General features: G+C 39.3%; 2 protein-coding genes across 6 annotated transcripts in view; one reads left to right on the forward strand and one right to left on the reverse strand.

Annotated features, from left to right (window-relative positions):
• FRMPD2 (FERM and PDZ domain containing 2) overlaps nucleotides 1–12359 on the reverse strand; it is a 57601-nt gene extending 45242 nt beyond the window's left edge. Inside the window, exon 1 of the mRNA XM_074593049.1 lies at nucleotides 10877–12359. The gene's annotated coding sequence lies outside the window, so the exon portion shown is untranslated. The remainder of the gene's footprint in view (nucleotides 1–10876) is intronic.
• The window catches only part of MAPK8 (mitogen-activated protein kinase 8), a 317667-nt gene that overhangs the window by 242805 nt on the left and 58627 nt on the right, over nucleotides 1–16235 (forward strand). The gene's annotated exons all lie outside the window — the stretch shown is intronic.

Raw genomic sequence — 16235 nt, forward strand, 5'->3', positions numbered from 1 at the left:
TGTCCTGGCTCACTAGCTTCCAAACAAGGAATCGCAACATTGGAAGAATGATCCCTTGCTGCAATCACTACAGGATTATGGACCAACCTAGTGACATTTTAAACAGAACCAGAGTCCTAATTTTAGTCTCTGTAGCTTCAAAGGACACTAAAGCTTCTTAAGAACCTATCTTTAATTAGGAGAGACAGACAAATCTTCTTAATCTAAGCCATCACCGTTTCTCTTAATAATAAATTACTGTGATAGCATTTCACTTAACCCTGTGGTACTGGGACTCAGCAATCAATTCACGTCCCCAGAGCTAGAATCTGTGTGGCTTCTCCATATGGGTAATCCACCAGACTGTACTTAGTGCTGTTTTGTTTGAGGCCGTGCTGGGGGAAGGAGCACTGCATCCTCTATTTTAGATAGAAGTGCTTATACCAAGTGATTTCAGTGCTGATATTTCTAACCAGCTTAAGTTACTCAATAAGCAACTATCCCGAGTGCAGGCATTACAGCTTTATAGAGTCAAAGTGAAATCAGCAGTTACACCAGAGCTACTTAATTTTGTATTGAATGTTTTTTTTCTAAGAGTAAAAAGTAATGTCTCAGATCAATACTAAGAATGAATGAAATGAATTCTGCTAGCAATGATGTGCAAACTTCTTCCAAAAATTGTTAGATTGTATGGCTATGGAAATCATAATCTCTTTGAAGTGTAATGAATTATTGCTTTAGTGCAATGCAGAGTTAAGCAACGTAGAGTTATTTTACAAGCAAATTGACAATTGATTTTTTAAACACACCCAGAATGCCCTGTAATTTTGGGCTGTATTTTGGACTTTTGATTTTCAAGACCAGCATGATGCGATATTTGACAAAAATATAACTGTGTAAGCGCTTGCGGAAAAAAATACATTTCGTTTCCTTTTCTAGACATGCTACACTATGTATATGATATGAGAGTAAAAGTGATATGAAGATATTGTTATAATTGCAGCACTGCACATATTCCTGGTCCTTCAATTTAATAAAACCTGTGATCCAGAACCAAACAATTCTGACCTTCAAACAAGCTACAGCTGATAAGACGAAGCAGACAAATTAGGAGGCAAGGAGGAAAAAGTTAACAATAACCTTGCAAAAAGGGACTTGATAGTTCACAGTGACATTACACATCAGGAAATGATGCTAGATCTAGTTAAGCCTGCAGGGAAAAATTAGAGCAGCAGAATGTAATCACCCACTTTGGAGTTTGGCCAGAATATAGAGGTTAATGTTTTTGTGCCTGGAAAAATAACAAAGGGCTTTCAGTGCCAATTCATGCTCTGAGGTCAAACAAATCTTCTGCTGACTTCTATGGAAGAAGGTTGTGCCATCCAAATAGGCAAATTACCTTAAAATATCCTCCCCATTCTAATCTTTGCAAAACATTCATTCATTACATCGACTGTCTCAAGTCAATAGATTTTCCCCTGGAAGAATTTAATCTACTCTTCTTGCATAGATATGAAAGGTACACTGAGGTGAGGCTAACCTATCATTTTGACACAAACATCCACCTATTTGTCACATTTCTTTTTAACTTATTTTATTCTATTTTTTGTACATTTTGTTTTATCATACGTGCAAGCTTTCGTCCAAAGAGTCATTGAAATCTAGGCTCAATGAAAGAAATTGAATTGATTATAAAAGATAATGAACTTTAGCTTTGCATCTGCATTTAACACTTCATAACAAACACACATTAGTAATTTCATATGCCAGGGTCACTTTACATGCAATTTGGCTTCATTAGGTTTGGCAATTATATTTAGTAAAATGTAAGGGAGCAACTTGGCTTTTGTCAACCTTCATCTTTACTTTTGCTGCTTTCCCAACTGTATTGAGACAAAAAAAGACCTAAAACCTATTACTTTTTTAACGAAACTGACTTTCCATTAGCAAACACAGTCATGTGAATTCAGCAACCTCAAGGGGAATGGGGCATCTGGATTCCTAACTAAATGACAGCCCTTTTCATGCAAGCCTGTCAGAGGGGGTTTACTGGTGAGCTGGTTCAGTTGTAGAGTCAGTTTCTATAGCATGAAAGTCTTAATCCTTTACCTGGATGATGGTGAAAAAGCAGATGAAGAAGAGAGATCATAGGACATGCAGTGAATAAGATGGTGAGGAAGGAGAAATCATGGTTAGGTTTTTAAAATATGGGGTCAAGTTTGGTTTTGATCTACTTTTAAAGGCATGAAGCAAGAACAGATTTGCCCTATTTGGACATCCTGAAGAAAAACTAGAAATGAGAACTTTGGTAACAATTTTGTGTGTAAACACAACAACAACAACAGCAAAAACAAAGGATTAACCCTGGGTAGGAACCAGGCATTCTGTGAACTGGAAAGGCTTCTGTCAAACCAGAAATGCTCTTCAATTTTTACTGCCTGGAAGCTGTTCTTGCAGAGGTCTTGTCTTTCTTCTGACTGAACATCCAGTTCTGCTTCATTACTCTATCTGTATATTCCAGAATACCTAGCTGGAAACTTAACCACCTTTTAACTTGCTGAAGGGTGTAAACAGACGTGGATTTTGGAAATGGTTGTGTCTGAGAAAAGTGTATTGCCTATTTATGGTTTGGACATAAATACCCGTCACAGCCCCTCTACCCGAGGTGACTATGAGTGAGCCAAAGAGAGGCCACGTCAGTAGGTCCTCTGACAGATCAGAGAGGTTGCTAACCTCAGCCACTGACCTCAGCCACTGACCTCAGCCACTGACCTTGCTAAGAGAGTACGAACGTAGGCTTGTACTGACAGGCAAGTGAGAGGGGGCATGGAATGTAACCTCTTTCATTTGCACCACTATATCCAGAAAAAGTTGTCTACTCATAACTACATGGAAGCTGGTGTAAACCCACTGCACATGAAGACACATGAAGTTGGGTAATACTGATTTTGCTTAATTTAACCGCTATCCTGTGTGGAAGTATCTGAATATACATTGGTCACTTTCAAGGGCAACTTTAGTTGTTTCTTCTAGTGCTGCATTGAAGGACACACTAATAAAACTACACACAAGTCTATAAAAAGGTGGTCTTTACCCAGCTTTCTCTAGATTCAGTATTTTTTTTAGCCTTCTATCCCTTTCAGCTGTTGTACTCCAATTTCTTAGCTATGTATAGCAGTTCCCTTTAGGCCTCAGGTGCTGCCTGATAGTCTTACTCCTGTAAATAAATGAGCAAAAACCACATATCCAATCCTGCTTCACTGTAGCCAAAGGCAAAACTTCTTGTATCAGTTGGCAGCAAGATGAAGTGGGGAAAATAAAAACTTTTTGGAAGAAGGGACTTAGCCAGAGGAGCTCAGGTGCTATTCTGCAAGATGTTGAGCAATCTGCTTTCAAATCTAAGCTGATCAAATGCCAGGAAAGACGGGAATTTGAAGTGATGTTTTCCTAGGGTGCTGGAGGGCTAATAGACTAATTTTAAGGGCTGAAAAGGGGTCCATAGCAGACAGACAGACTTGCTAACTCTTAAAGAACTAGAGATTTGTGTGTGGTCTCAGGGCCATGATCTCATTGCAATTACAGAGACATGGTGGGATAGCTCGCATGACTGGAATGCTGTCATGGATAGCTATGTACTTTTTAGGAAGGACAGGCCAGCAAGGCAGGGTGGTGGGATTGCTCTCTACATGAGAAAGCAAGTGGAATGTATCAAGCTCTACCTAGGGGTGGGTGAAGAACATGTTGAGAGCTTAAGGGTAAGAATTAAGGGGCCGTCTAATATGGGTAACGCTGTTGTGGGTGTTTACTGTAGACCACCTGACCAGGAAGAGGAAGTTGATGAGACCTTCTACAGACAGCTGGAAGTAGCCTCACGATCACAGGCCCTGTGGGGGCCTGAAGTTCCCATGGGGGACTTCAACCACCCTGACATTTGCTGGAAAGGCAACACAGCCAGGCACACACAGTCCAGGAGGTTTCTGAAGAGCATTAATGATAACTTTTTGGCACAGGTGGTGGAGTAGCCAATGAGGAGAGGTGTGCTGATGACCTTGTGCTAACAAACAAGGACTAGTTGGGGATGTGAAGGTTGGGGGCAGCCTTGGCTGCAGTGACCATGAGATAGTGGAGCACAGGATCCTGCATGGAAGAAGCAGGGCAGTAAGTAGGATTACAACCCTGGATTTCAGGACAGCTAACTTTGGCCTCTTCAAAGACCTACTTGGAGGAATCCCATGGGTTAGGGCTCTAGGAGTTAGTGTGATCCAAGAGAGCTGGTTAATATGCAAGTACCACTTCCTCCAAGGTCAAGATGGGTGCGTAAGTCAAGCAAAGGAGGCAGGAGACCTGCATGAATGAGCAAGGAGCTTCTGGAAAAACTCAAATGGAAGAAGGATGTTTACAGAATGTGGAAAAAGGGACTGGCCACTTGGGAGGAATGTAGGAATGTTGTCAGAGTATGCAGGAATGGAACAAGGAAAGCTAAGGCCCACTTGGAATTAAATCTGGCAAGGGATGTCAAGAACAACAAGAAGGGCTTCTTCAAGTACATAAGCAGCAAAAGGAAGACTAGGGGAATCATGGGCCCGGTACTGAATGAGGTGGGTGCCCTGGTGACAGAGGATACAGAGAAGGTGGAATTACTGAATGCCTTCTTTGCTTCAGTCTTTACTGCTAAGGTCGGCCTCCAGGAATTCCAGACCCTAGAGATAAGAGAAAAAGTCTGGAGTGAGGAAAACTTTCCCTTGGTGGAGGAAGATCAGGTCAGAGATCATTTAGGCAAACTCAGCACCTTGGCACTTAAAAGGTCATGGAGATCAGGAGAGGTGTCTGAGGACTGGAGGAAGGCCAATGTGACATTGGCCTTCAGTCTTCAAAAAGGCCAGGAAACTACAGGCCAGTCAGCCTCACCTCCATCCCTGGAAAGGTGATGAAACAGCTCACTCTGGATGTCATCTCTAAGCATGTGGAGGAAAAGAAGGTTATTGGGAGTGGTCAGTGTGGATTCACCAAGGGGAAATCACGCTTGACCAGTCTGATAGCCTTCTATGATGGCATGACTGGCTGGGTAGATGAGGGGAGAGCGGTGGATGTTGTCTATCTTGACTTTAGCAACACTTTTGACATTGTCTCCCATAACATCCCCATAGGTAAGCTTAACATGTGTGGATTAGATGAGTGGACAGTGAGGTGGATTGAAAACTGGCTGAATGGCAGATCTCAGAGAGTTGTGATCAGTGGTGCAGAGTCCAGTTGGAGGCCTGTAGCTAGCGGTGTTCCCCAGGGGTCAGTACTGGGTCCAGTCTTGTTCAACATAATCATCAATGACCTGGATGAGGAGGCAGAGTGTACCCTCAGCAAGTTTGCTGGTGATACAAAACTGGGACTAGTGACTGATACACCAGGAGGCTGTGCCATCATTCAGTGAGACCTAGACAGGCTGGAGAGTTGGGTGGAGAGAAACCTCATGATGTTCAACAAAGGCAAGTGTAGGGTTCTGCACCTAGGGAATAATAACCCCATGCACCAGCACAGGTTAGGAGTTGACCTGCTGGAAAGCAGCTCTTCAGAGAAGGACCTGGGAGTCCTGGTGGGCAGCAAGTTGACCATGAGCCAGCAATGTGCCCTTGTGGCCAAGAAGGCCAATGGTATCCTGGGGTGCATTAAAAAGAGCATGGCCAGCAGATCGAAGGAGGTCATCCTCCCCCTCTACTGTGCCCTGGTGACGCTGCGTCTGGAATACTGTGTCCAGTTCTGGGCTCCCCAGTTCAAGAAAGATAAGGAACAGCTGGAGAGGGCCCAGCAGAGGGCTAGAAAGATGATCAGGGGACTGGAACATCTCTCTTATGAGGAAAGGCTGAGAGATCTGGGTCTGTTCAGCCTGCAGAAGAGAAGACTGAGAGGGGACCTCATCAATGCTTATAAATATCTAAAGGGCGGGTGTCAAGAGGATGGGGCCAGGCTCTTTTCAGTGGTGCCCAGTGACAGGATAAGGGTCAAAGGACACAAACTGGAACACAGGAAGTTCCATCTGAACATGAGGAAAAACTTCTTTACTTTGAGGGTGACAGAGCACCAGAACAGGCTGCCCAGAGAAGGTCTGGAGTCTCCTTCAAAAGGGGATATTCGAAAATATGTTCAAAAGGAGATATTCAAAACCTGCCTGGATGCAATCCTGTGCATCCTGCTCTAGGTGAACCTGCTTTAGCAGAGGGGTTGGACTAGATGATCTCCAGAGCTCCCTTCCCACCCCTAGCATTCTGTGATTCTGTGTGAAAGATCAGAATGAAAAGCACCTAGAAAAATACATTTTTAATCAGCATCCTTTTACTTGACATGAGGTGCTAGATAATGGGTTAATTAATATATCAAGTAATGTAATTTCTGAACACACTCAGGTGAGGTCTTTGACCTAGATCAGATCAGTCTGTCTATCCTATCTCTTGATTTTCCTTTGTGGTTCCACCCCTCAAAGATTAATAACTTACTGTAACATGTTGCTTTGAAGTGCCTCATGTTTAAGAGTAGCCTAGTGAAGAATATGTATCTTTACATCTTTACGACATAGGAGTTCAGAAACTTCATAAAAAGGGATTGACAATTCATTGAAGACTAGAAATAGATTAAAACACAAATAATATCTGACTAAGGGTAAGACAAATGCTTTTTTAATAGCAAGTATTGCAAATACCCTAAGAGAAGTTCTTGCAGCCTCTCTCAGGACTTGCTTTGCAATAAAAATCCAACTTGGAATACAAAATCAGGGGGATTAAAAATAGGGCCAATATTAACATTTGGATTGAACTATAGTTTTGAAATAAGTAGTGATAATTCCAAAGTAAATTTGCGGAATTTATGAACAGTCTGTCCCAAGCCTAGTAGTACATTGATGTGACGTGTTGAAGGCAGAATGCTTTCTGCAGTCCCAGGTGGAGAAGGAGTGGCTGCAGCCACCATCAATCTCACTGCCTCTGACTTCCCCGAGTTGTGGTGGCACAAACCTGAACCAGGGCCAGAATCACGTCTCTGCATTCTGTAGGAGTTATCTCCAGGAAGACACCTCACTGATCTCCTTTATGCACTTAAATATTATATAGTTATAAATGTGAATGTAGAAACGTTTTTGAAATTGAAAATTACTCTAGTGTGCATACAGATTAAATATTTGATGTGTAGAATCATTTTGGAATTGAAATGGGAAGATAGGGCTTCCTTTTCATAGACGCACAAGATTATTGCATAATACATACGTATTAAACTGATTCTGGGTCTCTGTATTGTGGGAGTGAAATAATTCTGACCCACTCAAGAGTGTATACACTTAAATATTCTTGAATGAACAATTTTCACATGAAGATCATAATCTTTTGTTGCTCAAGTCTGCATGCTGTTTGCTTCTTAAAAAAAAAAAATCCTATCTCTGTAATTTTGAATACTGTATGGAGAATTTGAGAGGTGTTGATCTCCAAAATAACTAGACTGGGTACTTAGGAGATACTGAAGAAGCACTGAAAGCTGGGACCAAAATGTCTGCCAGTGAGAATCCTAAATCTGTTTTGTTTTGCATCTGATTTATGAGAATCCACAAAACTGTAACATGCAGTTGGCTACAGAGGAATTAAAATAATCACTTCAGTCTGTAATTGTGATAGGTCTGACTGCATCTATTGTGTTGATGACAGATCTGTTTATATTTTCTTCAGGTTATATTTTGTTTTTGAAGAACAGTACTCTTCCATAAGACAAATTAAGCTTATCAAAAATAGAGTATAGAAATTGTTTACTATCTATAACATTTAAAATTGAAAAACCAAGTAAATTCTTGAACAGTAAATTCTCAAAATATACTAAAAAGTAGTTGAAATTGAATTAAGGGAATGCTGTTGCTATCACCAAACTAATGGCTATTACTGATCTTAGGGGAAATACAGAAAAAACTGTATTGAAAATAAATGTTATATAATAACTTAATCATAACTGTATGACTATTCTAAAGAAAAAAAAAAAAGGATAAGAATCTGGGGAGATTAGATGCCCTCACTGTTTACTTTAGACTTTTAAAAATGCCTAAATTAAACTTGGAGGTTCTTGTGTATATAATACATTTAAGAGCCAATAAAGTAACCCTTTAATATATTTAAATTCAGTTCTTGAAACATGGTATCATTCATGACAACATGTTTTTCACCTGGAAATATAAGCATAATAACTGGATAAAAATCTGGATAATTATGAATTACTTTCCTTAAGTACAATCTACTGTATTTCAATGCTGCTTGTCCATAAATTACCAATACATTTTAGCTACATAAAAAGTTGTAAGAGACTGAAAAGAGCATGTTTTTTGAAAAATATAGTTTAAAATTAATTTAAACCATAACCTGATTTATTCACATATATTCCATATACAAATTTTATACTCTGGCTCATTGTACACTTGTGATTATAATTTTGGAGAGAATACACTGTATTCCTCATACCAGAGAGATGAATCTCATTAAGTATGATTTCAACTCTCTGAAATATGGGGTGGAAATTTATGGGTTTATGATTTGAATAAACACTTAAAATGATGTTAAAAAATTCTGTTCAAATAAAGTAGATAGGCGGAGCCGAATCTGTAAACACTCACAAGTCAATAAGGGAGTTGCCTTGTTGCTAAAGCATGACTTTTCCTTTGAAAGATTATGCCACAGAAATTAGAGCTGTAATGATACAGCCTTCATTATACAATATTTTTTCACCCTCTAAAGTAAATTTCTTTTATTTTATTTCCTTTCCAGAAACATGCACTTGAATCAATAGGAGAATTAACCAGAGTATTCACCATTCAAGGTGAATAAATTTTCATTGCTCAAGAGAGCCAAATTTCATTGCTAGGAAATCATAAACTTCTCATGGGTTGGGCCAGTCTTTAAAAAGTCTAGTCTTTGAAGGAGAGAGCTGAAATCTTATTCCTGAACAGTGTGGTTACGTGCCTCTCTGTAGTGAATTTCATGAGCTGAGTGGTAAGGGTGTTAAAAGATGTGGCTTTCTCACAAGTTCTATGGGCATTGTTCCTCAAAGACACAAAATGTTGTTGATGCCAAAAGAAAATGTAGAACTCAGCATCCCACAGAATCAGACTTACAGGGCCAAATTCCAATTTCCTCTTTACATCAAAGGGAACCTACCTGTGAATGTCAGAGGTGAATATTACACTGTCTGCGGACATTTTGCAAATAGATATTCTTTCAGTAGAAATGTATAAAAGCATCTCACGGGATAACTGCATTCAAAAGAAAGTGGTGCTATGTTTGTTCTTGGTAAGCTTGTATGCCCTAGCACCTCCACTCTGGCTGACGTCAAGCCACAAGGACCTCACAGAATATCTATGATAGGGAGCTACTGCCATTCTTTCTTTTTTTTTTCTCATGCACCCTTCATTAAAAGTTCATTCTACAAGAAAGCGTAATGACTGGTGGCCTAGAACTGAATCTAATACATCTAATACATATCTACATTATAGTGCTTCAAAGATCGAAGCATCAAAGACATACTATCTGCTGCTGTGGTGCCTCAAATAGTGGGACAGTAGAACTCAAGCACCATAGTAGTATTTCTCTTTTCTGTTTATTGGCTTATGTCCTTTTTTAGGCATTATGTAATTCTCTGTAATGAGGCAGCCTTGTTCCAGACATAGGATCTGGGAATGAAGAGTCAAATGATGTGCTGATGCTGAGGTTAAAAGGTAGCACCACAACACATGTAAAAGAACCTGAGCAGGCTTTACTCGAGCCTCTTCAGGTGCCAAAGAAAAATGAAGCCCCAACTACTATACTGTCCTATACTGCTATAGTGTAGGATAGTACTCTGCTGCTATACTGGCCTATACTGTCCAGGCGTCCCAAAGTCTCTCCATAACTTCTCAAGCAGCTAATCCTACTGTAGTCAATGCTGCTGTGGTTTGCCTATTGTTCATATGTTAAACAGGTACTCTAAAGCTAGTTTTTGAGTCCTGAAAGTGTCACAGTTGTATCTTTCCTTGCGGTAGAGAGATATCCAAAGCTTCTGATCTTGATTCTGATGGTGACTGGCTCTATCACCTGAGGAAGTCTCAGTGCCTTTTTCACCACCTCACTGAGGATGGTGCCATTCGCTATCATTAGTGATCCACTTCAGATGTAAATAGTAAATTACCATTATTTATATTCCTCTGGAATTTCCATCTAAAAATTTCTAAATCGGTAATGTTTATGAAGCCTATGCCAAAACTTACATAAAATAAGGCTGCTTTTATTTAAGAAACTGCAAACTGTAATGCAGGGACTTGCCTTAAAACACATTAGAGAGCAGTGGAGAATAAATAGGAAACCAGTTTCTTAATTGAGAGTCTTTAGTCCCAGGTTGTAATCACTAGAGACGTGTCTTTCTGGTGTTTGGAGTTCAGTGTTCTTTCCTACATAATAGTACTCGGTATAAATCTATGAATAAATAACATACTTAAACATGCTTTTCAGAATCATGTGAACTGTGTTATACTGTGAAGACTTACCCCTGCCATAAGAGCAGTAACAATTTAGTGCCTGCTATTCCTTTGCCTTCAATAGAAAATAAAAATAGGCTGAGGTACTGCGAATTTTTATTAGTGAAATTCTGTCATAGGTGAATGTTTCTCACTCCAGAAGAGGGTGGGAGGGACTAAGCACTGAAATTCTGGGCCACGATCTGACCAACTCTGTGTTATCATTTTTCATACAAGCAAGCAGCCTTCTAATGAAATGAGAAATCAAATGAGCTTTAATGTAAAGACAAAAAACCCAGGGTAAATATTAGATACTGCTGTACAAAGCTAAGAAGATGAATGCTTAAATACTTATTTAATTGGTAATGAGATTAAGAGAAATACGTAAGAACCTACCTGTACAAGTTGGACAGATGCTGCATCCAGAAAAGTCCAAAATCTTCTATAGTTTTGCCCAATACTGATTGTTTAGATCATTATAGTTGTAAATGCCACGTTAAACATATTCAGGACTTGCTTGGACTTCTGTTTCTTGGTGTTTTTTCTGTCTCTTTCTTTCTTTCTTTCTTTCCTTCTGTCTTCTCTTTTTCTTTCGCTCTTTCTTTCTCTTTCTTCCTTTTTCTACTGCTTTGTTTATATCTTGTAACCAAGCACTGTGTGGTCTGGCAAGTGGCTAAGCAAGTAAACAGTAAGGTTCCTTCTCTTGCTTGCAAGCCAAGCCTAGCAGCTCCTGGTTTGAAGTTGAGGGCAACGTCATGTCTGCTGAGGCTGTTTACACTCCTTCTGTTTTTTTTTTTTTTTTCTGGGTTTGGGTTGGGTTTGGTTTTTTTTTTCGGTAGTTCACCCGCCAGGTAATAAGAGTCAGCTTTTAGGAAGTGGCTCAATATAAATCTCTGGGTCCATCAACATATAAGAACTCAATTGGATTACCTGACGCACACGGGAGCATTAGATCTAAAGCCCTGTGGACTGATGTCACTTTCAGCCCCCTGCCAATCCAGAGAGAAGCAGTACACCAGAGCAGAGACTGATGGTCTGAGGGGGTGAGGGTGTCTTTTATGAGCTGCAAAATCCATCAGACTCAATAAACAATGTGGATAAGATTTTGATGGGTCTGCCGGGCAGAAAAAAACAACTGAAAGAAGGGAATTTGATTGTTTTTTTTAAATATTGCTCAATGTGAAAAATTCTGGTTAATTATTGCAGGGTGCATCTCAGAGCAGGGCAAAGGGGGCTGATGCGATGCTGCAGGGCAACTGTGAACTGGATATAAGAAAGTGAAGAAAAAAAAACCTTAGAAAACAAAAGAAAGTTCTATTGGAATTATTCAATATTCACATTAATTGTTCCCCCATTCTTCCCAGCTCTGTTTCTCCTGGCATTCTATTTTATTCTTTCCATCTTCAAAACAGCTTTCCTCTGGTTTGAGCTAAATAGAAGTTCGTCTGCCTCCAAAAAGGCTGAATGCATTTGTTTACTTCCAAGTGTTAAAAAAAAAAAAACACCACAAAACAAAACCAAATCAAACTCAGAAGAAATTATCAAAACGTATGTTATGTATTGCAATGGCAAATATCCACTTGTGATATAAGTTACTATTCAGATACAGCAGACAGCATTTTATTTTTAAAGAAGACCCTCAAAAATTGGATGACACAACAGAAAATACGGTATCATACAAAAGGCCAGAAGCTACAATAAGAAAATATTCTTATCAGGGAACCATCTCCTTTGCTGTCTATGTCTATGGTAGACACAAGTCAAGATTATTTTAACATCAGAAGCTGAAATCATCATTACCCTAGATCCTCATACTGTTTGATTTATCAGCTGACACTCAATCATGTTCTTCTTTATGTCTTTTCCTTCTTTGGACTGTAAGACTGTCTCCACTCCTGATTCTTGTCTTCCATAAATGCTCTGCTGGGGAATAGTTGGAGGATCCTTCACTTTCTCCCCCCAGCTTTGTATCAGCATTTCACAAAGCTGCATTTGTTTACTCTTTCTCCCTATAATTTGTCCCTGAGCAATGTGATTTGCAAATGCAAGTTCAGCTACAATCTTTATGCCAATGCCTCACAGATGTCTCCACTGTAGATTTCTCTCTTCATGTCCAAATGAAAACCTTGCATTGTCTCTCTTTGCCTAACTTCATGCAAACTAGTCATTTAAGTTCAAAAAGGCCAAAAAAAGGCACTCTTATTTCCATATTCCTCAATCCTTTTTCCTTTCTTAGTCACTGTGAATGATGCCACTGTTACGCCTAGCCCATACTTTGGGTCTCACGTTCAGTTTGGTCTTCTTCCTAGGTCAACCCTTCCACTGTATTTGGATCTTGACATGTGCTTTTGAATAAAATTTACAAGCTATGGTCTTCTTTATCTGTCTTTAAACAAAATTTATTCAGGCTTTCATCATCTCAGTTCCTGCAAATCTCTCTCCTCTGACACTGACAAACGCAATATTGCCTTATCCAAAATGTCACTGAAAACATCCATCTTGCTGAATTCTCACACTGGGCACATCACCCATCTTTTTGTATGCCTTCTCTGGTCCCTTTTCTTTATAGCAGCAAAATAAATCTTTTCTTTTTTTTTTTTAAATTTGGTCTTTGTCCAGAAGTCATAAATCTGACCTGAAGGGCAGTCTGCCAGGAATGCAGGCAGGAATAAAACTAGGTAGAAAAGTCTTACATTTGTGATGTCTCAAAAAGAACATTTTGTAATTGTCAAACCAACATTTACTAGTAAATCTTATCAACTGTGCAATAAAGATTATTTGTTGACCCTTTTGCTGTGATCATTTGGACTGATACTGCTTTTCATTTTTTGGATTCAGGGATCCAAATACCAACAGATCAGCAAAAGGCTGATGATAAAAGGGAACCCTGAGCATTGATGCACCTCGGGGTGTATTCAGCCTGATTGTCCAATACAGTCATACTAGCAGGAGAAAAGCAGCACAGAAGTTCGTGGCTGCTCCTTCCCCAGGTAATGAGTGGGGAGGAGATAGGAAGTTATTTATAGTGGTGCCTTTCAAGCTACCAGATTTAAGTAGATGTGTGTATAATGCTGTTTGTGGTGTTAATGGAGCGAGTGGCTTGTTGAATCATTTTGCTAGAAATTATGTGTTATGTGAATATGCTCCCATTAAATCAGGTAGAAATGTTGATTTGATTAACTAATGAAGGTTCCTAAATACTTTATGATCCATTGCTTTAAGAAAAGGCCCAATCATTCTTCTCATGAACACATGGGCCCAGTGCAAAGCTGTGGTAGTTCTGTTGGTGTAAACACTGGTTCCAGATTTGTGAAATCAAATTCTCACCCATGGTTCCTTCTCTATTCTAAATAGTCATTGAAAACAGCTATTTTAAAAAATTATTCACATCATATTGGTCTGAGCCAAATTAATATTTCAGACTCATAAACTCAAAACAGACAGTATGAAAGCTTCAGTTGCATTCATTCTGTTCATCTATTGAATCTTTACTGTGTACAGATGACACGTATGTAATTGTGGCAAAGTTTATGTAACTAGATCACTATGAAAGAAGGTTAACAAGATGAAAGACTATTTATCTGAGTGAAGGAACTGCTGGATGGAGGCTTAGGATCTCCCTTATGTTCTGTCCAGCTTTCTGAGAACCGGCAAGGGTTAGAATCCAATTATTCTCTGACATTAATGCCTTTTCATCCCATAGAAGCTGAAGTGTGGGAAGCTCTTAAAGTTTATGTAAAGGTGAGGATTATTATTTACTTCTCAGCTGATGGTGGTACAAGCAGGCTGCCAAAACTACAACCACAGGTCGGGCGTGGGGTTTCTGTTAAACAGAGAAGACTCACAGTGTATCTGTTAAGTTTTAACTGGTTTTAGGTCAGAGTCCCGTGGAGTGGATCATAAGCTGCTTGAGCTGTCAGAGCTAAACGGAGATCACTTCAGCTTTCAGAAAAATCAGGGAATCTCCCTTTTTGTTTTAGGTCATATAACAGGACCTAACCACTACTTCTTATAGTGAATTTCCATGCATCAGCCCTATGCCCAGTATACATACAAGTTAAAGTTTTATTTCCATAACGATTTCTAAGCAGATTGGAATTGGTCCAGTCATCTATATTTAGCTTAGCAAAGTAATATAGGGATGTGAGTCTATGCTCTTTTCTGATCTTTGCTGTCAGGGGTACTTCACAGCAGTATCTTCGTGGGAATCAGGTTTGATTTGTGCAGCCCTGATCTCAGTTTTGAAGAAAAAGAGAAGAGGCCAATATGTAGGCAAGATGCAACAAAAAGATCTACATAAGGAAATTAATTTCAACTTAATAGATGAACAAACATATCTGAACAGCCTGTTTTCCTTTAAGAAAAAATTCCTAAGTTAATTAAAAAAACCCACTAAACTGAGAATGGAGGTGTTTTTGGGGTTGTTTTTAAGTTTGTGTTTGAAGAGGGCAGGAAGGCAGCATAAGTCTTACCTGCCACTGGTGACAGTAACTGGTTTTCCTTAAGAACAATAATTGGCAAAGGCTGGATCAAACCCCTGGGAGTTTCTAAAACTTTAGAAAGTTCTATGAACGGATGAGACCCAATTAAAATATCACTTTTAATACAATCTGTTTAATTTGCTTCTGGTTCTTACACTCTTTTGAGATGTGATGTGAGGCAATAAAACATGATTGGTCAAGTACCTCATGTTTGTGATACCTGATTGCAGTTCTGCTGATCCCATAAGTAATTCAATGAGAGGCAGTATTCCTATAATATATCCTCCAATGCATCTTTCTAGGATAGAAGAAGAGAGGGTGTGATACAAGTAATTCATGATATAAAGTAGAAACTGGCACTGTTTAATGCCAAACGCTCTCAAACTGTAACGGAGCTTCTCTCTAAGTAAGAACTGTAAATTCAGGCCATTAATCTGAGGAAAGAGTGAAACTTCTTTAAAGGTTTCTGGAATATGGTGCTCCATGGACAGTTCATTAAAAATAGCCATTTTACCCAGAAATGACATGGATGCTGGTTATAAGGAAAAAAATCTCTTTTCTCCCTTGGAAAAGAGATTTTATATTTGGTTTGTTCTTGGACCCCACAATGAAACCTGCATACATTCAGATCTACTTGTGTGCATCAGATTAACACTTTACCTATAGAGTATTTTTCTCTGCAATAGCTGAAGTGATCAAAATATATCTTAATTTCAGAATCTTAAAATGAGTGGACATAAGTGATCACAGGGTAGTATTCCACAATGCAGAGGTATGTGCAGGCACCAAACTAGCACAAAGAGGTGCAGTTTCACCCATGGGGAATCCGTTGCTATTGCAGTTACCCTTCTTATTCTGGCTGGTGTAGTTTGGTTAGTGCTAAGTCACGGTATTGTGCAGTATAGGCATAACACACACTATCAGTTATCTTCCAAATGCCTTGGTCGGTTCATAATAAAATACCAAGTCAAAAGAGATAAAGCTAAATTGTCTATATTCCTCTACTTGCCATTTAGCTCACAATCCCCATATTTAGTTGTTTTTCAAAACGACATGCAGAAGTCATTAGGTTTTGTATTGGGATCGTTATATGGAATGCTAGATTCGACTAGCATTTAGACAGGCTGTCAGATAATTGGTGGTGACCAATTTCATTTGAAATGCAGTAATTTTCTAGCTCTCTTCAGAGCTAATGCACGACACATTATCTAACATGGGAGAGGTGTTAGCCTTTAGAAGTTGAAATTAAAAAACCCTGACAAGAATTGGGCACT

This window comes from Larus michahellis, chromosome 6, assembly GCF_964199755.1.
Source record: "Larus michahellis chromosome 6, bLarMic1.1, whole genome shotgun sequence".
In the NCBI taxonomy this organism is placed as follows: Eukaryota; Metazoa; Chordata; class Aves; order Charadriiformes; family Laridae; genus Larus; species Larus michahellis.